Genomic DNA, 25,226 nt, shown 5'->3' with positions numbered 1-25,226 from the left:
TCATACCGGACAAGCACGGCTTGGAGAGGAACTGAGTATGGAACATCAGATGAAGTTGGAAGAAGCCTAACATCGCCTGCCCTGAAGTCCTCAGTTGAAGCTCTCTTGCCTGAGGATACCTGAAGTGAAAGGTAAGAAACACTTGACTTTCCAAAGGAACTCAAAGTACTCAGGTGTTGATGGAGCTCGCAGGAGTTCCCAACCTTGAATCATGATCCTTTGGGACCTGGTTCAGGCTCACTGCCTGTGGCTACTCCTGTGATTGGAGAATAGGCCCATTGGTTCGTGGTAAAGGATGTGAATGTCTTGAATTCTGTTCGCTCACCAAACCTGATCTATTTTGAGTATACTAAGTGTCATGGCAGGGGGTACACCAGCGTGCTTGGATCGATGATGATTTCCAATAAAACATTCCTTGGAAAGCTGAACAAAATGAGTGAAAACTCAATACCGCCACTGTCATCGTGACTGAGGTCCAGCACCTGGGATCACAAATGTCACTGAGGGACTCACATGGCCTCCATTCACCTTGCGAGACTTGGATCCAGTGAGAGAGCCTTCAGAATGTTCTTTGCTTGCCTAAATCACCAGAAATCATGGCCTAAATCAAGGCTTCACCTTTTGCTCTAATGATAACATGCTTTCCGGTTGAGGAGATCATTGTCATTATCTTGGAAGTTAGCCCTACCAACTCCATCAGCAATAATGTATAGTAGGTTGTGAGGCAAATGTAAGTTTAGCGGGGGCAGCATAGTTCAACAATGTACACTGGAATGTCAGGAAATGTGTTTCTGTCCGTGTCTGAATCCTTCGCATGAATGATAACCCTTCTGTTTCATAAAACAGAGATACATAACGGGAAGGTTACAGGCGACATGTGGAATGAGGCAGTAGCAGTTCTCAGGAACTATGGGAATGTGGACTCTTCCTGTGTGAAAACAAAGCTCTGTTTTCTTGAAAGACTGATTGTGGCCATGGCATTTAGGTTGGAAAGAGAGCCTTGGAATTTAAAAGGTTGGCATGTAGCCTTCTTGTCGGAGGATTCTAGAAGTGCATGCTTTCAAATGTCCAAGGATTCATACCACCTTTATGGATGTATGGAGAACACCCATTTTAATCCTAGTTTCTATGTTTATTGTTGGGACATTTTTTGTCAGTCTATCCGGGTAGTTTGCCACTAGTTCTTATGGATTGACTGTACCAAAATGGTCTGGACATACATCTCCTCCTCTTCTAGGATCTAAGAATGTGAGCATGCAAGTTTGTTTCTTACACACACTCCTTCTAGGAATTTTATATTTTGGTATGGCCGTAGAAGATAGGCATGGAGTGTCTGCAGGATTATCTTTCCTTATGGTCTTGATGAGGCCTTGCTGAAGGTTAACTTGGCATTCTGGCTATATGTTTTGGGGCTGATGGTAGTCCTGATATCTTAGACATTGTTCTTTTCTCCAAGCAAATATCAACAAGAAATTGTGTTTCCATTTGATTATGAAAGTGAGCTGTATGCTTAGGATCATGCTGTTGATAATAACATATATCTCAGGGACTACAGGTTATGCTTGTGTTTGGTGACCTGAGAGGGTTTGAACAGACACTTTATCTGTGGTGATCAATGTCAGATACCGCAGCAATAGCACTCACAGGAATTTAGTACCAGTCAAAATCTGAATAGGAGATATATGAGCATGGTCAGAGACAGAGAGAAAGAACAATTGTTGAAGAGGCTAAGCATGTGTGAGACAGAGGAAGACGGTGAGAGACAGAAAGAGAGAGGGGTGGGAGAGGGGGGGTGAAGTGGAAAAGAGGACACTGTGATATTAAAGCAGATATCTTGATTGAGAGAAATAAGGAAACCAAATAGAGAGAATGTGAGTGAGAAACTGAGAAGCTAGGAGAGTCACTGCAAGTCAATTTCAGAGAGAAAGTGAAGAAGCGAGAGAGAGAAAGAGTACATAAGAAGTCCATTCATCTAATGTGGATGAGAATCTTATATGATATTTGAATCGGTTCTCATCGAAGACAGAGTAGGAATAATAGGTGTAGTATGTTATGATTATGGAGGGTGCTCCGATTGTGGCCAAAGCTATTAAGATTCTGGTGGTTTCCATGGGAAGAGTAAGGCCTGATTTTCTCTGTCATATCCGGCTGAACTGAGATTTACTTATTTTTGTAGACAACTTCCATTAAGCCATGTTGTTGGTCTCATTCTTTTGTGTACCTCGTGCCAATTTCTTTGGATGGTTCTCAAGTGATGTATATACTACTGTAGTTTTCGTTATCAGATATTGACTTCGTCCCATCTTAAGAACTTTGTTGCATGGTAACCTCCAGGAATTCGGTGATAGAATTGGGAAAATTATGTCCCCAAACAGTTCCTTGGAGGAAAAATATCTCTGATATGGATTGTGAGGGCAAATTTCTAGAGGACGGAAGGAGTGCTGAGAGAGCCCAAGTGTTCGATAAATTAAGAACTAACAACAATGCATCACAGTCTCCATGATTTGCAAGGAATCCAATAAAGTGGGGGAATGTGCTATTTGCTTTACTTTCAGGGACAGAGTCCCTGTCTCATACCGGACAAGCACGGCTTGGAGAGGAACTGAGTATGGAACATCAGATGAAGTTGGAAGAAGCCTAACATCGCCTGCCCTGAAGTCCTCAGTTGAAGCTCTCTTGCCTGAGGATACCTGAAGTGAAAGGTAAGAAACACTTGACTTTCCAAAGGAACTCAAAGTACTCAGGTGTTGATGGAGCTCGCAGGAGTTCCCAACCTTGAATCATGATCCTTTGGGACCTGGTTCAGGCTCACTGCCTGTGGCTACTCCTGTGATTGGAGAATAGGCCCATTGGTTCGTGGTAAAGGATGTGAATGTCTTGAATTCTGTTCGCTCACCAAACCTGATCTATTTTGAGTATACTAAGTGTCATGGCAGGGGGTACACCAGCGTGCTTGGATCGATGATGATTTCCAATAAAACATTCCTTGGAAAGCTGAACAAAATGAGTGAAAACTCAATACCGCCACTGTCATCGTGACTGAGGTCCAGCACCTGGGATCACAAATGTCACTGAGGGACTCACATGGCCTCCATTCACCTTGCGAGACTTGGATCCAGTGAGAGAGCCTTCAGAATGTTCTTTGCTTGCCTAAATCACCAGAAATCATGGCCTAAATCAAGGCTTCACCTTTTGCTCTAATGATAACATGCTTTCCGGTTGAGGAGATCATTGTCAGTATCTTGGAAGTTAGCCCTACCAACTCCATCAGCAATAATGTATAGTAGGTTGTAAGGCAAATGTAAGTTTAGCGGGGGCAGCATAGTTCAACAATGTACACTGGAATGTCAGGAAATGTGTTTCTGTCCGTGTCTGAATCCTTCGCATGAATGATAACCCTTCTGTTTCATAAAACAGAGATACATAACGGGAAGGTTACAGGCGACATGTGGAATGAGGCAGTAGCAGTTCTCAGGAACTATGGGAATTGGACTCTTCCTGTGTGAAAACAAAGCTCTGTTTTCTTGAAAGACTGATTGTGGCCATGGCAATTAGGTTGGAAAGAGAGCCTTGGAATTTAAAAGGTTGGCATGTAGCCTTCTTGTCGGAGGATTCTAGAAGTGCATGCTTTCAAATGTCACAGGATTCATACCACCTTCATGGATGTATGGAGAACACCCATTTTAATCCTAGTTTCTATGTTTATTGTTGGGACATTTTTTGTCAGTCTATCCGGGTAGTTTGCCACTAGTTCTTATGGTTTGACTGTACCAAAATGGTCTGGACATACATCTCCTCCTCTTCTAGGATCTAAGAATGTGAGCATGCAAGTTTGTTTCTTACACACACTCCTTCTAGGAATTTTATATTTTGGTATGGCCGTAGAAGATAGGCATGGAGTGTCTGCAGGATTATCTTTCCTTATGGTCTTGATGAGGCCTTGCTGAAGGTTAACTTGGCATTCTGGCTATGTGTTTTGGGGCTGATGGTAGTCCTGATATCTTAGACATTGTTCTTTTCTCCAAGCAAATATCAACAAGAAATTGTGTTTCCATTTGATTATGAAAGTGAGCTGTATGCTTAGGATCATGCTGTTGATAATAACATATATCTCAGTGACTACAGGTTATGCTTGTGTTTGGTGACCCTAGAGGGTTTGAACAGACACTTTCTCTGTGGTGATCAATGTCAGATACCACAGCAATAGCACTCACAGGAATTTAGTACCAGTCAAAACCTGAATAGGAGATATATGAGCATGGACAGAGACAGAGAGAAAGAACAATTGTTGAAGAGGCTAAGCATGTGTGAGACAGAGGAAGACAGTGAGAGACAGAAAGAGAGAGGGGTGGGAGAGGGGGGGTGAAGTGGAAAAGAGGACACTGTGATATTAAAGCAGATATCTTGATTGACAGAAATAAGGAAACCAAATAGAGAGAATGTGAGTGAGAAACTGAGAAGCTAGGAGAGTCACTGCAAGTCAATTTCAGAGAGAAAGTGAAGAAGCGAGAGAGAGAAAGAGTACATAAGAAGTCCATTCATCTAATGTGGATGAGAATCTTTTATGATATTTGAATCGGTTCTCATCGAAGGCAGAGTAGGAATAATAGGTGTAGTATGTTATGATCATGGAGGGTGCTCCGATTGTGGCCAAACCTATTAAGATTCTGGTGGTTTCCATGGGAAGAGTAAGGCCTGATTATCTCTGTCATATCCGGCTGAACTGAGATTTACTTATTTTTGTAGACATCTTCCATTAAGCCATGTTGTTGGTCTCATTCTGTTGTGTACCTCGTGCCAATTTCTTTGGATGGTTCTCAAGTGATGTACATACTACTGTAGTTTTCGGGATCAGATATTGGCTTCGTCCCATCTTAAGAACTTTGTTGCATGGTAACCTCCAGGAATTCGGTGATAGAATTGGGAAAATTATGTCCCCAAACAGTTCCGTGGAGGAAAAATATCTCTGATATGGATTGTGAGGGCAAATTTTTAGAGGACGGAAGGAGTGCTGAGAGAGCCCAAGTGTTCGATAAATTAAGAACTAACAACAATGCATCACAGTCTCCATGATTTGCAAGGAATCCAATAAAGTGGGGGAATGTGCTATTTGCTTTACTTTCAGGGACAGAGTCCCTGTCTCATACCGGACAAGCACGGCTTGGAGAGGAACTGAGTATGGAACATCAGATGAAGTTGGAAGAAGCCTAACATCGCCTGCCCTGATGTCATCACTTGAAGCTCTCTTGCCTGAGAATACGTGAAGTGAAAGGTAAGAAACACTTGACTTTCCAAAGGAACTCAAAGTGCTCAGGTGTTGATGGAGCTCGCAGGAGTTCCCAACCTTGAATCATGATCCTTTGGGACCTGGTTCAGGCTCACTGCCTGTGGCTACTCCTGTGATTGGAGAATAGGCCCATTGGTTCATGGTAAAGGATGTGAATGTCTTGAATTCTGTTCGCTCACCAAACCTGATCTATTTTGAGTATACTAAGTGTCATGGCAGGGGGTACACCAGCGTGCTTGGATCAATGATGATTTCCAATAAAACATTCCTTGGAAAGCTGAACAAAATGAGTGAAAACTCAATACCGCCACTGTCATCGTGACTGAGGTCAAGCACCTGGGATCACAAATGTCACTGAGGGACTCACATGGCCTCCATTCACCTTGCGAGACTTGGATCCAGTGAGAGAGCCTTCAGAATGTTCTTTGCTTGCCTAAATCACCAGAAATCATGGCCTAAATCAAGGCTTCACCTTTTGCTCTAATGATAACATGCTTTCCGGTTGAGGAGATCATTGTCAGTATCTTGGAAGTTAGCCCTCTCAACTCCATCAGCAATAATGTATAGTAGGTTGTGAGGCAAATGTAAGTTTAGCGGGGGCAGCATAGTTCAACAATGTACACTGGAATGTCAGGAAATGTGTTTCTGTCCGTGTCTGAAGCCTTCGCATGAATGATAACCCTTCTGTTTCATAAAACATAGATACATAACGGGAAGGTTACAGGCGACATGTGGAATGAGGCAGTAGCAATTCTCAGGAACTATGGGAATGTGGACTCTTCCTGTGTGAAAACAAAGCTCTGTTTTCTTGAAAGACTGATTGTGGCCATGGCAATTAGGTTGGAAAGAGAGCCTTGGAATTTAAAAGGTTGGCATGTAGCCTTCTTGTCGGTGTATTCTAGAAGTGCATGCTTTCAAATGTCCCAGGATTCATACCACCTTCATGGATGTATGGAGAACACAAATATTAATCCTAGTTTCTATGTTTATTGTTGGGACAATTTTTGTCAGTCTATCCGGGTAGTTTGCCAGCAGTTCTTATGGATTGACTGTACCAAAATGGTCTGGACAAACATCTCCTCCTCTTCTAGGATCTAAGAATGTGAGCATGCAAGTTTGTTTCTTACACACACTCCTTCTAGGAATTTTATATTTTGGTATGGCCGTAGAAGATAGGCGTGGAGTGTCTGGGGGATTATCTTCCCTTATGGTCTTGATGTGGCCTTGCTGAAGGTTAACTTGGCATTCTGGCTATGTGTTTTGGGGCTGATGGTAGTCCTGTTATCTTAGACATTGTTCTTTTCTCCAAGCAAATATCAACAAGAAATTGTGTTTCCATTTGATTATGAAAGTGAGCTGTATGCTTAGGATCATGCTGTTGATAATAACATATATCTCAGTGACTACAGGTTATGCTTGTGTTTGGTGACCCTAGAGGGTTTGAACAGACACTTTCTCTGTGGTGATCAATGTCATATACCACAGCAATAGCACTCACAGGAATTTAGTACCAGTCAAAACCTGAATAGGAGATATATGAGCATGGACAGAGACAGAGAGAAAGAACAATTGTTGAAGAGGCTAAGCATGTGTGAGACAGAGGAAGACAGTGAGAGACAGAAAGAGAGAGGGGTGGTAGAGGGGGGGTGAAGTGGAAAAGAGGACACTGTGATATTAAAGCAGATATCTTGATTGACAGAAATAAGGAAACCAAATAGAGAGAATGTGAGTGAGAAACTGAGAAGCTAGGAGAGTCACTGCAAGAAAATTTCAGAGAGAAAGTGAAGAAGCGAGAGAGAGAAAGAGTACATAAGAAGTCCATTCATCTAATGTGGATGAGAATCTTATATGATATTTGAATCGGTTCTCATCGAAGACAGAGTAGGAATAATAGGTGTAGTATGTTATGATCATGGAGGGTGCTCCGATTGTGGCCAAAGCTATTAAGATTCTGGTGGTTTCCATGGGAAGAGTAAGGCCTGATTATCTCTGTCATATCCGGCTGAACTGAGATTTACTTATTTTTGTAGACATCTTCCATTAAGCCATGTTGTTGGTCTCATTCTGTTGTGTACCTCGTGCCAATTTCTTTGGATGGTTCTCAAGTGATGTACATACTACTGTAGTTTTCGGGATCAGATATTGGCTTCGTCCCATCTTAAGAACTTTGTTGCATGGTAACCTCCAGGAATTCGGTGATAGAATTGGGAAAATTATGTCCCCAAACAGTTCCGTGGAGGAAAAATATCTCTGATATGGATTGTGAGGGCAAATTTCTAGAGGACGGAAGGAGTGCTGAGAGAGCCCAAGTGTTCGATAAATTAAGAACTAACAACAATGCATCACAGTCTCCATGATTTGCAAGGAATCCAATAAAGTGGGGGAATGTGCTATTTGCTTTACTTTCAGGGACAGAGTCCCTGTCTCATACCGGACAAGCACGGCTTGGAGAGGAACTGAGTATGGAACATCAGATGAAGTTGGAAGAAGCCTAACATCGCCTGCCCTGATGTCATCACTTGAAGCTCTCTTGCCTGAGAATACGTGAAGTGAAAGGTAAGAAACACTTGACTTTCCAAAGGAACTCAAAGTGCTCAGGTGTTGATGGAGCTCGCAGGAGTTCCCAACCTTGAATCATGATCCTTTGGGACCTGGTTCAGGCTCACTGCCTGTGGCTACTCCTGTGATTGGAGAATAGGCCCATTGGTTCATGGTAAAGGATGTGAATGTCTTGAATTCTGTTCGCTCACCAAACCTGATCTATTTTGAGTATACTAAGTGTCATGGCAGGGGGTACACCAGCGTGCTTGGATCAATGATGATTTCCAATAAAACATTCCTTGGAAAGCTGAACAAAATGAGTGAAAACTCAATACCGCCACTGTCATCGTGACTGAGGTCAAGCACCTGGGATCACAAATGTCACTGAGGGACTCACATGGCCTCCATTCACCTTGCGAGACTTGGATCCAGTGAGAGAGCCTTCAGAATGTTCTTTGCTTGCCTAAATCACCAGAAATCATGGCCTAAATCAAGGCTTCACCTTTTGCTCTAATGATAACATGCTTTCCGGTTGAGGAGATCATTGTCAGTATCTTGGAAGTTAGCCCTCTCAACTCCATCAGCAATAATGTATAGTAGGTTGTGAGGCAAATGTAAGTTTAGCGGGGGCAGCATAGTTCAACAATGTACACTGGAATGTCAGGAAATGTGTTTCTGTCCGTGTCTGAAGCCTTCGCATGAATTATAACCCTTCTGTTTCATAAAACATAGATACATAACGGGAAGGTTACAGGCGACATGTGGAATGAGGCAGTAGCAATTCTCAGGAACTATGGGAATGTGGACTCTTCCTGTGTGAAAACAAAGCTCTGTTTTCTTGAAAGACTGATTGTGGCCATGGCAATTAGGTTGGAAAGAGAGCCTTGGAATTTAAAAGGTTGGCATGTAGCCTTCTTGTCGGTGTATTCTAGAAGTGCATGCTTTCAAATGTCCCAGGATTCATACCACCTTCATGGATGTATGGAGAACACAAATATTAATCCTAGTTTCTATGTTTATTGTTGGGACAATTTTTGTCAGTCTATCCGGGTAGTTTGCCAGCAGTTCTTATGGATTGACTGTACCAAAATGGTCTGGACAAACATCTCCTCCTCTTCTAGGATCTAAGAATGTGAGCATGCAAGTTTGTTTCTTACACACACTCCTTCTAGGAATTTTATATTTTGGTATGGCCGTAGAAGATAGGCGTGGAGTGTCTGGGGGATTATCTTCCCTTATGGTCTTGATGTGGCCTTGCTGAAGGTTAACTTGGCATTCTGGCTATGTGTTTTGGGGCTGATGGTAGTCCTGTTATCTTAGACATTGTTCTTTTCTCCAAGCAAATATCAACAAGAAATTGTGTTTCCATTTGATTATGAAAGTGAGCTGTATGCTTAGGATCATGCTGTTGATAATAACATATATCTCAGTGACTACAGGTTATGCTTGTGTTTGGTGACCCTAGAGGGTTTGAACAGACACTTTCTCTGTGGTGATCAATGTCATATACCACAGCAATAGCACTCACAGGAATTTAGTACCAGTCAAAACCTGAATAGGAGATATATGAGCATGGACAGAGACAGAGAGAAAGAACAATTGTTGAAGAGGCTAAGCATGTGTGAGACAGAGGAAGACAGTGAGAGACAGAAAGAGAGAGGGGTGGTAGAGGGGGGGTGAAGTGGAAAAGAGGACACTGTGATATTAAAGCAGATATCTTGATTGACAGAAATAAGGAAACCAAATAGAGAGAATGTGAGTGAGAAACTGAGAAGCTAGGAGAGTCACTGCAAGAAAATTTCAGAGAGAAAGTGAAGAAGCGAGAGAGAGAAAGAGTACATAAGAAGTCCATTCATCTAATGTGGATGAGAATCTTATATGATATTTGAATCGGTTCTCATCGAAGACAGAGTAGGAATAATAGGTGTAGTATGTTATGATCATGGAGGGTGCTCCGATTGTGGCCAAAGCTATTAAGATTCTGGTGGTTTCCATGGGAAGAGTAAGGCCTGATTATCTCTGTCATATCCGGCTGAACTGAGATTTACTTATTTTTGTAGACATCTTCCATTAAGCCATGTTGTTGGTCTCATTCTGTTGTGTACCTCGTGCCAATTTCTTTGGATGGTTCTCAAGTGATGTACATACTACTGTAGTTTTCGGGATCAGATATTGGCTTCGTCCCATCTTAAGAACTTTGTTGCATGGTAACCTCCAGGAATTCGGTGATAGAATTGGGAAAATTATGTCCCCAAACAGTTCCGTGGAGGAAAAATATCTCTGATATGGATTGTGAGGGCAAATTTCTAGAGGACGGAAGGAGTGCTGAGAGAGCCCAAGTGTTCGATAAATTAAGAACTAACAACAATGCATCACAGTCTCCATGATTTGCAAGGAATCCAATAAAGTGGGGGAATGTGCTATTTGCTTTACTTTCAGGGACAGAGTCCCTGTCTCATACCGGACAAGCACGGCTTGGAGAGGAACTGAGTATGGAACATCAGATGAAGTTGGAAGAAGCCTAACATCGCCTGCCCTGATGTCATCACTTGAAGCTCTCTTGCCTGAGAATACGTGAAGTGAAAGGTAAGAAACACTTGACTTTCCAAAGGATCTCAAAGTGCTCAGGTGTTGATGGAGCTCGCAGGAGTTCCCAAACTTGAATCATGATCCTTTGGGACCTGGTTCAGGCTCACTGCCTGTGGCTACTCCTGTGATTGGAGAATAGGCCCATTGGTTCATGGTAAAGGATGTGAATGTCTTGAATTCTGTTCGCTCACCAAACCTGATCTATTTTGAGTATACTAAGTGTCATGGCAGGGGGTACACCAGCGTGCTTGGATCGATGATGATTTCCAATAAAACATTCCTTGGAAAGCTGAACAAAATGAGTGAAAACTCAATACCGCCACTGTCATCGTGACTGAGGTCAAGCACCTGGGATCACAAATGTCACTGAGGGACTCACATGGCCTCCATTCACCTTGCGAGACTTGGATCCAGTGAGAGAGCCTTCAGAATGTTCTTTGCTTGCCTAAATCACCAGAAATCATGGCCTAAATCAAGGCTTCACCTTTTGCTCTAATGATAACATGCTTTCCGGTTAAGGAGATCATTGTCAGTATCTTGGAAGTTAGCCCTACCAACTCCATCAGCAATAATGTATAGTAGGTTGTGAGGCAAATGTAAGTTTAGCGGGGGCAGCATAGTTCAACAATGTACACTGGAATGTCAGGAAATGTGTTTCTGTCCGTGTCTGAAGCCTTCGCATGAATGATAACCCTTCTGTTTCATAAAACAGAGATACATAACGGGAAGGTTACAGGCGACATGTGGAATGAGGCAGTAGCAATTCTCAGGAACTATGGGAATGTGGACTCTTCCTGTGTGAAAACAAAGCTCTGTTTTCTTGAAAGACTGATTGTGGCCATGGCAATTAGGTTGGAAAGAGAGCCTTGGAATTTAAAAGGTTGGCATGTAGCCTTCTTGTCAGTGTATTCTACAAGTGCATGCTTTCAAATGTCCCAGGATTCATACCACCTTCATGGATGTATGGAGAACACAAATTTTAATCCTAGTTTCTATGTTTATTGTTGGGACAATTTTTGTCAGTCTATCCGGGTAGTTTGCCAGCAGTTCTTATGGATTGACTGTACCAAAATGGTCTGGACAAACATCTCCTCCTCTTCTAGGATCTAAGAATGTGAGCATGCAAGTTTGTTTCTTACACACATTCCTTCTAGGAATTTTATATTTTGGTATGGCCGTAGAAGATAGGCATGGAGTGTCTGCGGGATTATCTTTCCTTATGGTCTTGATGTGGCCTTGCTGAAGGTTAACTTGGCATTCTGGCTATGTGTTTTGGGGCTGATGGTAGTCCTGTTATCTTAGACATTGTTCTTTTCTCCAAGCAAATATCAACAAGAAATTGTGTTTCCATTTGATTATGAAAGTGAGCTGTATGCTTAGGATCATGCTGTTGATAATAACATATATCTCAGTGACTACAGGTTATGCTTGTGTTTGGTGACCCTAGAGGGTTTGAACAGACACTTTCTCTGTGGTGATCAATGTCAGATACCACAGCAATAGCACTCACAGGAATTTAGTACCAGTCAAAACCTGAATAGGAGATATATGAGCATGGACAGAGACAGAGAGAAAGAACAATTGTTGAAGAGGCTAAGCATGTGTGAGGCAGAGGAAGACAGTGAGAGACAGAAAGAGAGAGGGGTGGGAGAGGGGGGGTGAAGTGGAAAAGAGGACACTGTGATATTAAAGCAGATATCTTGATTGACAGAAATAAGGAAACCAAACAGAGAGAATGTGAGTGAGAAACTGAGAAGCTAGGAGAGTCACTGCAAGTCAATTTCAGAGAGAAAGTGAAGAAGCGAGAGAGAGAGAAAGAGTACATAAGAAGTCCATTCATCTAATGTGGATGAGAATCTTATATGATATTTGAATCGGTTCTCATCGAAGGCAGAGTAGGAATAATAGGTGTAGTATGTTATGATCATGGAGGGTGCTCCGATTGTGGCCAAAGCTATTAAGATTCTGGTGGTTTCCATGGGAAGAGTAAGGCCTGATTATGTCTGTCATATCAGGCTGAACTGAGATTTACTTATTTTTGTAGACATCTTCCATTAAGCCATGTTGTTGGTCTCATTCTGTTGTGTACCTCGTGCCAATTTCTTTGGATGGTTCTCAAGTGATGTACATACTACTGTAGTTTTCGGGATAAGATATTGGCTTCGTCCCATCTTAAGAACTTTGTTGCATGGTAACCTCCAGGAATTCGGTGATAGAATTGGGAAAATTATGTCCCCAAACAGTTCCGTGGAGGAAAAATATCTCTGATATGGATTGTGAGGGCAAATTTCTAGAGGACGGAAGGAGTGCTGAGAGAGCCCAAGTGTTCGATAAATTAAGAACTAACAACAATGCATCACAGTCTCCATGATTTGCAAGGAATCCAATAAAGTGGGGGAATGTGCTATTTGCTTTACTTTCAGGGACAGAGTCCCTGTCTCATACCGGACAAGCACGGCTTGGAGAGGAACTGAGTATGGAACATCAGATGAAGTTGGAAGAAGCCTAACATCGCCTGCCCTGATGTCATCACTTGAAGCTCTCTTGCCTGAGAATACGTGAAGTGAAAGGTAAGAAACACTTGACTTTCCAAAGGAACTCAAAGTGCTCAGGTGTTGATGGAGCTCGCAGGAGTTCCCAAACTTGAATCATGATCCTTTGGGACCTGGTTCAGGCTCACTGCCTGTGGCTACTCCTGTGATTGGAGAATAGGCCCATTGGTTCATGGTAAAGGATGTGAATGTCTTGAATTCTGTTCGCTCACCAAACCTGATCTATTTTGAGTATACTAAGTGTCATGGCAGGGGGTACACCAGCGTGCTTGGATCGATGATGATTTCCAATAAAACATTCCTTGGAAAGCTGAACAAAATGAGTGAAAACTCAATACCGCCACTGTCATCGTGACTGAGGTCAAGCACCTGGGATCACAAATGTCACTGAGGGACTCACATGGCCTCCAATCACCTTGCGAGACTTGGATCCAGTGAGAGAGCCTTCAGAATGTTCTTTGCTTGCCTAAATCACCAGAAATCATGGCCTAAATCAAGGCTTCACCTTTTGCTCTAATGATAACATGCTTTCCGGTTGAGGAGATCATTGTCAGTATCTTGGAAGTTAGCCCTACCAACTCCATCAGCAATAATGTATAGTAGGTTGTGAGGCAAATGTAAGTTTAGCGGGGGCAGCATAGTTCAACAATGTACACTGGAATGTCAGGAAATGTGTTTCTGTCCGTGTCTGAAGCCTTCGCATGAATGATAACCCTTCTGTTTCATAAAACAGAGATACATAACGGGAAGGTTACAGGCGACATGTGGAATGAGGCAGTAGCAATTCTCAGGAACTATGGGAATGTGGACTCTTCCTGTGTGAAAACAAATCTCTGTTTTCTTGAAAGACTGATTGTGGCCATGGCAATTAGGTTGGAAAGAGAGCCTTGGAATTTAAAAGGTTGGCATGTAGCCTTCTTGTCAGTGTATTCTAGAAGTGCATGCTTTCAAATGTCCCAGGATTCATACCACCTTCATGGATGTATGGAGAACACAAATTTTAATCCTAGTTTCTATGTTTATTGTTGGGACAATTTTTGTCAGTCTATCCGGGTAGTTTGCCAGCAGTTCTTATGGATTGACTGTACCAAAATGGTCTGGACAAACATCTCCTCCTCTTCTAGGATCTAAGAATGTGAGCATGCAAGTTTGTTTCTTACACACATTCCTTCTAGGAATTTTATATTTTGGTATGGCCGTAGAAGATAGGCATGGAGTGTCTGCGGGATTATCTTTCCTTATGGTCTTGATGTGGCCTTGCTGAAGGTTAACTTGGCATTCTGGCTATGTGTTTTGGGGCTGATGGTAGTCCTGTTATCTTAGACATTGTTCTTTTCTCCAAGCAAATATCAACAAGAAATTGTGTTTCCATTTGATTATTAAAGTGAGCTGTATGCTTAGGATCATGCTGTTGATAATAACATATATCTCAGTGACTACAGGTTATGCTTGTGTTTGGTGACCCTAGAGGGTTTGAACAGACACTTTCTCTGTGGTGATCAATGTCAGATACCACAGCAATAGCACTCACAGGAATTTAGTACCAGTCAAAACCTGAATAGGAGATATATGAGCATGGACAGAGACAGAGAGAAAGAACAATTGTTGAAGAGGCTAAGCATGTGTGAGGCAGAGGAAGACAGTGAGAGACAGAAAGAGAGAGGGGTTGGAGAGGGGGGGTGAAGTGGAAAAGAGGACACTGTGATATTAAAGCAGATATCTTGATTGACAGAAATAAGGAAACCAAATAGAGAGAATGTGAGTGAGAAACTGAGAAGCTAGGAGAGTCACTGCAAGTCAATTTCAGAGAGAAAGTGAAGAAGCGAGAGAGAGAGAAAGAGTACATAAGAAGTCCATTCATCTAATGTGGATGAGAATCTTATATGATATTTGAATCGGTTCTCATCGAAGGCAGAGTAGGAATAATAGGTGTAGTATGTTATGATCATGGAGGGTGCTCCGATTGTGGCCAAAGCTATTAAGATTCTGGTGGTTTCCATGGGAAGAGTAAGGCCTGATTATCTCTGTCATATCCGGCTGAACTGAGATTTACTTATTTTTGTAGACATCTTCCATTAAGCCATGTTGTTGGTCTCATTCTGTTGTGTACCTCGTGCCAATTTCTTTGGATGGTTCTAAAGTGATATACATACTACTGTAGTTTTCGGGATCAGATATTGGCTTCGTCCCATCTTAAGAACTTTGTTGCATGGTAATCTCCAGGAATTCGGTGATAGAATTGGGAAAATTATGTCCCCAAACAGTTACTTGGAGGAAAAATATCTCTGATATGGATTGTGGGGGCAAATTTCTAGAGGACGGAAGGAGTGCTGAGAGAGCCCAAGTTTTCGATAAATTAAGAACTAACAACAATGCATCACAGTCTCCATGATTTGCAAGGAATCCAATAAAGTGGGGGAATGTGCTATTTGCTTTACTTTCAGGGACAGAGTCCCTGTCTCATACCGGACAAGGATGGCTTGCAGAGGAACTGAGTATGGAACATCAGATGAAGTTGGAAGAAGCCTAACATCGCCTGCCCTGATGTCATCAGTTGAAGCTCTCTTGTCTGGGGATACCTGAAGTGAAAGGTAAGAAACACTTTACTTTCCAAAGGAACTCAAAGTACTCAGGTGTTGATGGAGCTCGCAGGAGTTCCCAACCTTGAATCATGATCCTTTGTGACCTGGTTCAGGCTCACTGCCTGTGGCTACTCCTGTTATTGGAGAATAGGCCCATTGGTTCGTGGTAAAGGATGTGAATGTCTTGAATTCTGTTAGCTCACCAAACCTGATCTATTTTGAGTATACTAAGTGTCATGGCAGGGGGTACACCAGCGTGCTTGGATCGATGATGATTTCCAATATAACATTCCTTGGAAAGCTGAACAAAAAGAGAAAACTCAATACCGCCACTATCATCGTGACTGAGTTCCAGCACCTGGGATCACAAATGTCACTGAGGGACTCACATGGCCTCCATTCATCTTGTGAGACTTGGATCCATTTAGAGAGCCTTCAGAATGTTCTTTGCTTGCCTAAATCACCAGAAATCATGGCGTAAACCAAGGCTTCACCTTTTGCTCTAATGATAACATGCTTTCCGTTTGAGGAGATCATTGTCAGTATCTTGGAAGTTAGCCCTACCAAATCCATCAGCAATAATGTATAGTAGGTTGTGAGGCAAATGTAAGTTTAGCGGGGACAGCATAGTTCAACAATGTACACTGGAATGTCAGGAAATGTGTTTCTGTCCGTGTCTGAAGCCTTCACATGAATGATAACCATTCTGTTTCATAAAACAGAGATACATAACGGGAAGGGTACGGGCGACATGTGGAATGAGGCAGTAGCAATTCTCAGGAACTATGGGAATGTGGACTCTTCCTGTGTGAAAAGAAAGCTCTGTTTTCTTGAAAGACTGATTGTGGCCATGGCAATTAGTTTGGAAAGAGAGCCTTGGAATTTAAAAGGTTGGCATGTAGTCGTCTTGTCGGTGGATTCTAGAAGTGCATGCTTTCAAATGTCCCAGGATTCATACCACCTTCATGGATGTATGGAGAACACCCATTTTAATCCTAGTTTTTATGTTTATTGTTGGGACATTTTTTGTCAGTCTATCCGGGTAGTTTGCCAGCAGTTATTATGGATTGACTGTACCAAAATGGTCTGGACATACATCTCCTCTTCTAGGATCTAAGAATGTGAGCATGCAAGTTTGTTTCTTACACACACTCCTTCTAGGAATTTTATATTTTGGTATGGCCGTAGAAGATAGGCTTGGAGTGTCTGCGGGATTATCTCTCCTTAAGGTCTTGATGTGGCCATGCTGAAGGTTAACTTGGCATTTTGGCTATGTGTTTTGGGACTGATGGTAGTCCTGTTTTCTTAGACATTGTTCTTTTCTCCAAGCAAATATCAACAAGAAATTGTGTTTCCATTTGATTAAGAAAGTGAGTTGTATGCTTAGGGTCATGCTGTTGATAATAACATATATCTCAGTGATTACAGGTTATGCTTGTGTTTGGTGACCTGAGAGGGTTTGAACAGACACTTTCTCTATGGTGATCAATGTCAGATACCACAGCAATAGCACTCACAGGAATTTAGTACCAGTCAAAACCTGAATAGGAGATATATGAGCATGGTCAGAGACAGAGAAAAAGAACAATTGTTGAAGTGGCTAAGCATGTGTGAGACAGAGGAAGACAGTGAGAGACAGAAAGAGAGTGGGGGGAAGAAAGGGGAGGTGAAGTGGAAAAGAGGACACTGTGATATTAAAGCAGATATCTTGATTGACAGAAATAAGGAAACCAAATAGAGAGAATGTGAGTGAGAAACTGAGAAGCTAGCAGAGTCACTGCAAGTCAATTTCAGAGAGAAAGTGAAGAAGCGAGATAGAGAAAGAGTACATAAGAAGTCCATTCATCTAATGTGGATGAGAATCTTATATGATATTTGAATCGGTTCTCATCGAAGGCAGAGTAGGACTAATAGGTGTTGTATGTTATGATTATGGAGGGTGCTCCGATTGTGGCCAAAGCTATTAAGATTCTGATGGTTTCCATGGGAAGAGTAAGGCCTGATTTTCTCTGTCATATCCGGCTGAACTGAGATTTACTTAATTTTGTAGACAACTTCCATTGAGCCATGTTAGTAGTCTCATTCTGTTGTGTACCTCGTGCCAATTTCTTTGGATGGTTCTCAAGTGATGTACATACTACTGTAGTTTTCGGGATCAGATATTGGCTTCGTCCCATCTTAAGAACTTTGTTGCATGGTAACCTCCAGGAATTCGGTGATAGAATTGGGAAAATTATGTCCCCAAACAGTTCCTTGGAGGAAAAATATCTCTGATATGGATTGTGAGGGCAAATTTCTAGAGGATGGAAGGAGTGCTGAGAGAGCCCAAGTGTTCGATAAATTAAGAACTAACAACAATGCATCACAGTCTCCATGATTTGCAAGGAATCCAATAAAGTGGGGGAATGTGCTATTTGCTTTACTTTCAGGGACAGAGTCCCTGTCTCATACCAGACAAGGACGGCTTGCAGAGGAACTGAGTATGGAACATCAGATGAAGTTGGAAGAAGCCTAACATCGCCTGCCCTGATATCATCAGTTGAAGCTCTCTTGCCTGAGGATACCTGAAGTGAAAGGTAAGAAACACTTGACTTTCCAAAGGAACTCAAAGTGCTCAGGTGTTGATGGAGCTCGCAGGAGTTCCCAACCTTGAATCATGATCCTTTGGGACCTGGTTCAGGCTCACTGCCTGTGGCTACTCCTGTGATTGGAGAATAGGCCCATTGGTTCGTGGTAAAGGATGTGAATGTCTTGAATTCTGTTCGCTCACCAAACCTGATCTATTTTGAGTATACTAAGTGTCATGGCAGGGGGTACACCAGCGTGCTTGGATCGATGATGATTTCCAATAAAACATTCCTTGGAAAGCTGAACAAAATGAGTGAAAACTCAATACCGCCACTATCATCGTGACTGAGGTCCAGCACCTGGGATCACAAATGTCACTGAGGGACTCACATGGCCTCCATTCATCTTGCGAGACTTGAATCCAGTGAGAGAGCCTTCAGAATGTTCTTTGCTTGCCTAAATCACCAGAAATCATGGCCTAAATCAAGGCTACACCTCTTGCTCTAATGATAACATGCTTTCCAGTTGAGGAAATCATTGTCATTATCTTGGAAGTTAGCCCTACCAACTCCATCAACAATAATGTATAGTAGGTTGTGAGGCAAATGTAAGTTTAGCGGGGACAGCATAGTGCAACCCTGTACACTGGAATGTCAGGAAATGTGTTGCTGTCCCTGTCTGAACCATTCTCATGAATGATAACCCTTCTGTTTCATAAAACAGAGATACATAACGGGAAGGTTACAGGCGACATGTGGAATGAGGCAGTAGCAATTCTCAGGAACTATGGGAATGTGGACTCTTCCTGTGTGAAAACAAAGCTCTGTTTTCCTGAAACACTGATTGTGGACATGGCAATTAGGTTGGAAAGAGAGCTTTGGAATTTAAAGGTTGGCATGTATCCTTCTTGTCGGTGGATTCTAGAAGTACATGCTTTCAAATGTCCCAGGATTCATACCACCTTCATGGATGTATGGAGAATACCCATTTTAATCCTAGTTTCTATGTTTATTGTTGGGACATTTTTTGTCAGTCTATCTGGGTAGTTTGTCAGCAGTGCTTATGGATTTACTGTACCAAAATGGTCTGGACATACATCTCCACCTATTCTAGGGTCTAAGAATTTGAGTATGCAAGTTTGTTTCTTACACATACTCCTTCTAGGAATTTTATATTTTGGTATGGCCGTAGAAGATAGGCATGGAGTGTCTGCGGGATTATCTTTCCTTATGGTCTTGATGTGGCCTTGCTGAAGATTAACTTGGCATTTTGGCTATGTGTTTTGGGGCTGATGGTAGTCCTGTTATCTTAGACATTGTTCTTTTCTCCAAGCAAATATCAACAAGAAATTGTGTTTCCATTTGATTATGAAAGTGAGCTGTATGCTTAGGATCATGCTGTTGATAATAACATATATCTCAGTAACTACAGGTTATGCTTCTGTTTGGTGACCTTGAGAGGTTTTGAACAGACACTTTCTCTGTGGTGATCAATGTCAGATACCACAGCAATAGCACTCACAGGAATTTAGTACCAGTCAAAACCTGAAGAGGAGATATATGAGCATGGACAGAGAAAGAGAGAAAGAACAATTGTTGAAGAGGCTAAGCATGGGTGAGACAGAGGAAGACAGTGAGAGACAGAAAGAGAGAGGGGTGGGAGAGGGGGGGTGAAGTGGAAAAGAGGACACTGTGATATTAAAGCAGATATCTTGATTGACAGAAATAAGGAAACCAAATAGAGAGAATGTGAGTGAGAAACTGAGAAGCTAGGAGAGTCACTGCTAGTCAATTTCAGAGAGAAAGTGAAGAAGCGAGATAGAGAAAGAGTACATAAGAAGTCCATTCATCTAATGTGGATGAGAATCTTATATGATATTTGAATCGGTTCTCATCGAAGGCAGAGTAGGACTAAGAGGTGTAGTATGTTATGATTATGGAGGGTGCTCCGATTGTGGCCAAAGCTATTAAGATTCTGGTGGTTTCAATGGGAAGAGTAAGGCCTGATTTTCTGTGTCTATCCGGCTGAACTGAGATTTACTTATTTTTGTAGACAACTTCCATTAAGCCATGTTAGTGGTCTCATTCTGTTGTGTACCTCGTGCCAATTTCTTTGGATGGTTCTAAAGTGATATACATACTACTGTAGTTTTCGGGATCAGATATTGGCTTCTTCCCATCTTAAGAACTTTGTTGCATGGTAACCTCCAGGAATTCGGTGATAAAATTGGGAAAATTATGTCCCCAAACATTCCTTGGAGGAAAAATATCTCTGATATGGATTGTGAGGGCAAATTTCTAGAGGACGGAAGGAGTGCTAAGAGGTCCCAAGTGTTCGATAAATTAAGAACTAACAACAATGCATCACAGTCTCCATGATTTGCAAGGAATCCAATAAAGTGGGGGAATGTGCTATTTGCTTTACTTTCAGGGACAGAGTCCCTGTCTCATACCGGACAAGGATGGCTTGCAGAGGAACTGAGTATGGAACATCAGATGAAGTTGGAAGAAGCCTAACATCGCCTGCCCTGATGTCATCAGTTGAAGCTCTCTTGTCTGGGGATACCTGAAGTGAAAGGTAAGAAACACTTTACTTTCCAAAGGAACTCAAAGTACTCAGGTGTTGATGGAGCTCGCAGGAGTTCCCAACCTTGAATCATGATCCTTTGTGACCTGGTTCAGGCTCACTGCCTGTGGCTACTCCTGTTATTGGAGAATAGGCCCATTGGTTCGTGGTAAAGGATGTGAATGTCTTGAATTCTGTTAGCTCACCAAACCTGATCTATTTTGAGTATACTAAGTGTCATGGCAGGGGGTACACCAGCGTGCTTGGATCGATGATGATTTCCAATATAACATTCCTTGGAAAGCTGAACAAAAAGAGAAAACTCAATACCGCCACTATCATCGTGACTGAGTTCCAGCACCTGGGATCACAAATGTCACTGAGGGACTCACATGGCCTCCATTCATCTTGTGAGACTTGGATCCATTTAGAGAGCCTTCAGAATGTTCTTTGCTTGCCTAAATCACCAGAAATCATGGCGTAAACCAAGGCTTCACCTTTTGCTCTAATGATAACATGCTTTCCGTTTGAGGAGATCATTGTCAGTATCTTGGAAGTTAGCCCTACCAAATCCATCAGCAATAATGTATAGTAGGTTGTGAGGCAAATGTAAGTTTAGCGGGGACAGCATAGTTCAACAATGTACACTGGAATGTCAGGAAATGTGTTTCTGTCCGTGTCTGAAGCCTTCACATGAATGATAACCATTCTGTTTCATAAAACAGAGATACATAACGGGAAGGGTACGGGCGACATGTGGAATGAGGCAGTAGCAATTCTCAGGAACTATGGGAATGTGGACTCTTCCTGTGTGAAAAGAAAGCTCTGTTTTCTTGAAAGACTGATTGTGGCCATGGCAATTAGTTTGGAAAGAGAGCCTTGGAATTTAAAAGGTTGGCATGTAGTCGTCTTGTCGGTGGATTCTAGAAGTGCATGCTTTCAAATGTCCCAGGATTCATACCACCTTCATGGATGTATGGAGAACACCCATTTTAATCCTAGTTTTTATGTTTATTGTTGGGACATTTTTTGTCAGTCTATCCGGGTAGTTTGCCAGCAGTTATTATGGATTGACTGTACCAAAATGGTCTGGACATACATCTCCTCTTCTAGGATCTAAGAATGTGAGCATGCAAGTTTGTTTCTTACACACACTCCTTCTAGGAATTTTATATTTTGGTATGGCCGTAGAAGATAGGCTTGGAGTGTCTGCGGGATTATCTCTCCTTAAGGTCTTGATGTGGCCATGCTGAAGGTTAACTTGGCATTTTGGCTATGTGTTTTGGGACTGATGGTAGTCCTGTTTTCTTAGACATTGTTCTTTTCTCCAAGCAAATATCAACAAGAAATTGTGTTTCCATTTGATTAAGAAAGTGAGTTGTATGCTTAGGGTCATGCTGTTGATAATAACATATATCTCAGTGATTACAGGTTATGCTTGTGTTTGGTGACCTGAGAGGGTTTGAACAGACACTTTCTCTATGGTGATCAATGTCAGATACCACAGCAATAGCACTCACAGGAATTTAGTACCAGTCAAAACCTGAATAGGAGATATATGAGCATGGTCAGAGACAGAGAAAAAGAACAATTGTTGAAGTGGCTAAGCATGTGTGAGACAGAGGAAGACAGTGAGAGACAGAAAGAGAGTGGGGGGAAGAAAGGGGAGGTGAAGTGGAAAAGAGGACACTGTGATATTAAAGCAGATATCTTGATTGACAGAAATAAGGAAACCAAATAGAGAGAATGTGAGTGAGAAACTGAGAAGCTAGCAGAGTCACTGCAAGTCAATTTCAGAGAGAAAGTGAAGAAGCGAGATAGAGAAAGAGTACATAAGAAGTCCATTCATCTAATGTGGATGAGAATCTTATATGATATTTGAATCGGTTCTCATCGAAGGCAGAGTAGGACTAATAGGTGTTGTATGTTATGATTATGGAGGGTGCTCCGATTGTGGCCAAAGCTATTAAGATTCTGATGGTTTCCATGGGAAGAGTAAGGCCTGATTTTCTCTGTCATATCCGGCTGAACTGAGATTTACTTAATTTTGTAGACAACTTCCATTGAGCCATGTTAGTAGTCTCATTCTGTTGTGTACCTCGTGCCAATTTCTTTGGATGGTTCTCAAGTGATGTACATACTACTGTAGTTTTCGGGATCAGATATTGGCTTCGTCCCATCTTAAGAACTTTGTTGCATGGTAACCTCCAGGAATTCGGTGATAGAATTGGGAAAATTATGTCCCCAAACAGTTCCTTGGAGGAAAAATATCTCTGATATGGATTGTGAGGGCAAATTTCTAGAGGATGGAAGGAGTGCTGAGAGAGCCCAAGTGTTCGATAAATTAAGAACTAACAACAATGCATCACAGTCTCCATGATTTGCAAGGAATCCAATAAAGTGGGGGAATGTGCTATTTGCTTTACTTTCAGGGACAGAGTCCCTGTCTCATACCAGACAAGGACGGCTTGCAGAGGAACTGAGTATGGAACATCAGATGAAGTTGGAAGAAGCCTAACATCGCCTGCCCTGATATCATCAGTTGAAGCTCTCTTGCCTGAGGATACCTGAAGTGAAAGGTAAGAAACACTTGACTTTCCAAAGGAACTCAAAGTGCTCAGGTGTTGATGGAGCTCGCAGGAGTTCCCAACCTTGAATCATGATCCTTTGGGACCTGGTTCAGGCTCACTGCCTGTGGCTACTCCTGTGATTGGAGAATAGGCCCATTGGTTCGTGGTAAAGGATGTGAATGTCTTGAATTCTGTTCGCTCACCAAACCTGATCTATTTTGAGTATACTAAGTGTCATGGCAGGGGGTACACCAGCGTGCTTGGATCGATGATGATTTCCAATAAAACATTCCTTGGAAAGCTGAACAAAATGAGTGAAAACTCAATACCGCCACTATCATCGTGACTGAGGTCCAGCACCTGGGATCACAAATGTCACTGAGGGACTCACATGGCCTCCATTCATCTTGCGAGACTTGAATCCAGTGAGAGAGCCTTCAGAATGTTCTTTGCTTGCCTAAATCACCAGAAATCATGGCCTAAATCAAGGCTACACCTCTTGCTCTAATGATAACATGCTTTCCAGTTGAGGAAATCATTGTCATTATCTTGGAAGTTAGCCCTACCAACTCCATCAACAATAATGTATAGTAGGTTGTGAGGCAAATGTAAGTTTAGCGGGGACAGCATAGTGCAACCCTGTACACTGGAATGTCAGGAAATGTGTTGCTGTCCCTGTCTGAACCATTCTCATGAATGATAACCCTTCTGTTTCATAAAACAGAGATACATAACGGGAAGGTTACAGGCGACATGTGGAATGAGGCAGTAGCAATTCTCAGGAACTATGGGAATGTGGACTCTTCCTGTGTGAAAACAAAGCTCTGTTTTCCTGAAACACTGATTGTGGACATGGCAATTAGGTTGGAAAGAGAGCTTTGGAATTTAAAGGTTGGCATGTATCCTTCTTGTCGGTGGATTCTAGAAGTACATGCTTTCAAATGTCCCAGGATTCATACCACCTTCATGGATGTATGGAGAATACCCATTTTAATCCTAGTTTCTATGTTTATTGTTGGGACATTTTTTGTCAGTCTATCTGGGTAGTTTGTCAGCAGTGCTTATGGATTTACTGTACCAAAATGGTCTGGACATACATCTCCACCTATTCTAGGGTCTAAGAATTTGAGTATGCAAGTTTGTTTCTTACACATACTCCTTCTAGGAATTTTATATTTTGGTATGGCCGTAGAAGATAGGCATGGAGTGTCTGCGGGATTATCTTTCCTTATGGTCTTGATGTGGCCTTGCTGAAGATTAACTTGGCATTTTGGCTATGTGTTTTGGGGCTGATGGTAGTCCTGTTATCTTAGACATTGTTCTTTTCTCCAAGCAAATATCAACAAGAAATTGTGTTTCCATTTGATTATGAAAGTGAGCTGTATGCTTAGGATCATGCTGTTGATAATAACATATATCTCAGTAACTACAGGTTATGCTTCTGTTTGGTGACCTTGAGAGGTTTTGAACAGACACTTTCTCTGTGGTGATCAATGTCAGATACCACAGCAATAGCACTCACAGGAATTTAGTACCAGTCAAAACCTGAAGAGGAGATATATGAGCATGGACAGAGAAAGAGAGAAAGAACAATTGTTGAAGAGGCTAAGCATGGGTGAGACAGAGGAAGACAGTGAGAGACAGAAAGAGAGAGGGGTGGGAGAGGGGGGGTGAAGTGGAAAAGAGGACACTGTGATATTAAAGCAGATATCTTGATTGACAGAAATAAGGAAACCAAATAGAGAGAATGTGAGTGAGAAACTGAGAAGCTAGGAGAGTCACTGCTAGTCAATTTCAGAGAGAAAGTGAAGAAGCGAGATAGAGAAAGAGTACATAAGAAGTCCATTCATCTAATGTGGATGAGAATCTTATATGATATTTGAATCGGTTCTCATCGAAGGCAGAGTAGGACTAAGAGGTGTAGTATGTTATGATTATGGAGGGTGCTCCGATTGTGGCCAAAGCTATTAAG

General features: G+C 42.1%; 10 non-coding genes across 10 annotated transcripts; all 10 read left to right on the top strand.

Moving 5' to 3' along the window:
• Positions 1–384: 384 nt before the first annotated feature.
• On the top strand, positions 385–477 carry LOC148007550 (small nucleolar RNA SNORD116). The gene has a single exon (XR_015657119.1). It is a non-coding gene; the product is annotated as a small nucleolar RNA SNORD116 (small nucleolar RNA).
• A 2,478-nt stretch (positions 478–2,955) lies between these two features.
• On the top strand, positions 2,956–3,048 carry LOC148007549 (small nucleolar RNA SNORD116). Its single transcript, XR_015657113.1, has one exon. It is a non-coding gene; the product is annotated as a small nucleolar RNA SNORD116 (small nucleolar RNA).
• A 2,477-nt stretch (positions 3,049–5,525) lies between these two features.
• Positions 5,526–5,618, top strand: LOC148007548 (small nucleolar RNA SNORD116). The gene has a single exon (XR_015655643.1). It is a non-coding gene; the product is annotated as a small nucleolar RNA SNORD116 (small nucleolar RNA).
• Positions 5,619–8,096: 2,478 nt separating this feature from the next.
• On the top strand, positions 8,097–8,189 carry LOC148007547 (small nucleolar RNA SNORD116). The gene has a single exon (XR_015655638.1). It is a non-coding gene; the product is annotated as a small nucleolar RNA SNORD116 (small nucleolar RNA).
• A 2,478-nt stretch (positions 8,190–10,667) lies between these two features.
• LOC148007546 (small nucleolar RNA SNORD116) lies at positions 10,668–10,760 on the top strand. Its single transcript, XR_015655625.1, has one exon. It is a non-coding gene; the product is annotated as a small nucleolar RNA SNORD116 (small nucleolar RNA).
• A 2,480-nt stretch (positions 10,761–13,240) lies between these two features.
• On the top strand, positions 13,241–13,333 carry LOC148007545 (small nucleolar RNA SNORD116). The gene has a single exon (XR_015655624.1). It is a non-coding gene; the product is annotated as a small nucleolar RNA SNORD116 (small nucleolar RNA).
• A 2,480-nt stretch (positions 13,334–15,813) lies between these two features.
• LOC148007544 (small nucleolar RNA SNORD116) lies at positions 15,814–15,904 on the top strand. Its single transcript, XR_015655680.1, has one exon. It is a non-coding gene; the product is annotated as a small nucleolar RNA SNORD116 (small nucleolar RNA).
• Positions 15,905–18,380: 2,476 nt separating this feature from the next.
• Positions 18,381–18,473, top strand: LOC148007543 (small nucleolar RNA SNORD116). The gene has a single exon (XR_015656691.1). It is a non-coding gene; the product is annotated as a small nucleolar RNA SNORD116 (small nucleolar RNA).
• Positions 18,474–20,949: 2,476 nt separating this feature from the next.
• Positions 20,950–21,040, top strand: LOC148007542 (small nucleolar RNA SNORD116). The gene has a single exon (XR_015655676.1). It is a non-coding gene; the product is annotated as a small nucleolar RNA SNORD116 (small nucleolar RNA).
• Positions 21,041–23,516: 2,476 nt separating this feature from the next.
• On the top strand, positions 23,517–23,609 carry LOC148007541 (small nucleolar RNA SNORD116). The gene has a single exon (XR_015656690.1). It is a non-coding gene; the product is annotated as a small nucleolar RNA SNORD116 (small nucleolar RNA).
• The last annotated feature ends 1,617 nt before the right edge of the window (positions 23,610–25,226 follow it).

The sequence above is a fragment of the Rattus norvegicus genome, chromosome 1 (assembly GCF_021556685.1).
Source record: "Rattus norvegicus strain SHRSP/BbbUtx chromosome 1, alternate assembly SHRSP_T2T, whole genome shotgun sequence".
In the NCBI taxonomy this organism is placed as follows: Eukaryota; Metazoa; Chordata; class Mammalia; order Rodentia; family Muridae; genus Rattus; species Rattus norvegicus.
This window is presented reverse-complemented; position numbering and strand designations above follow the sequence as displayed.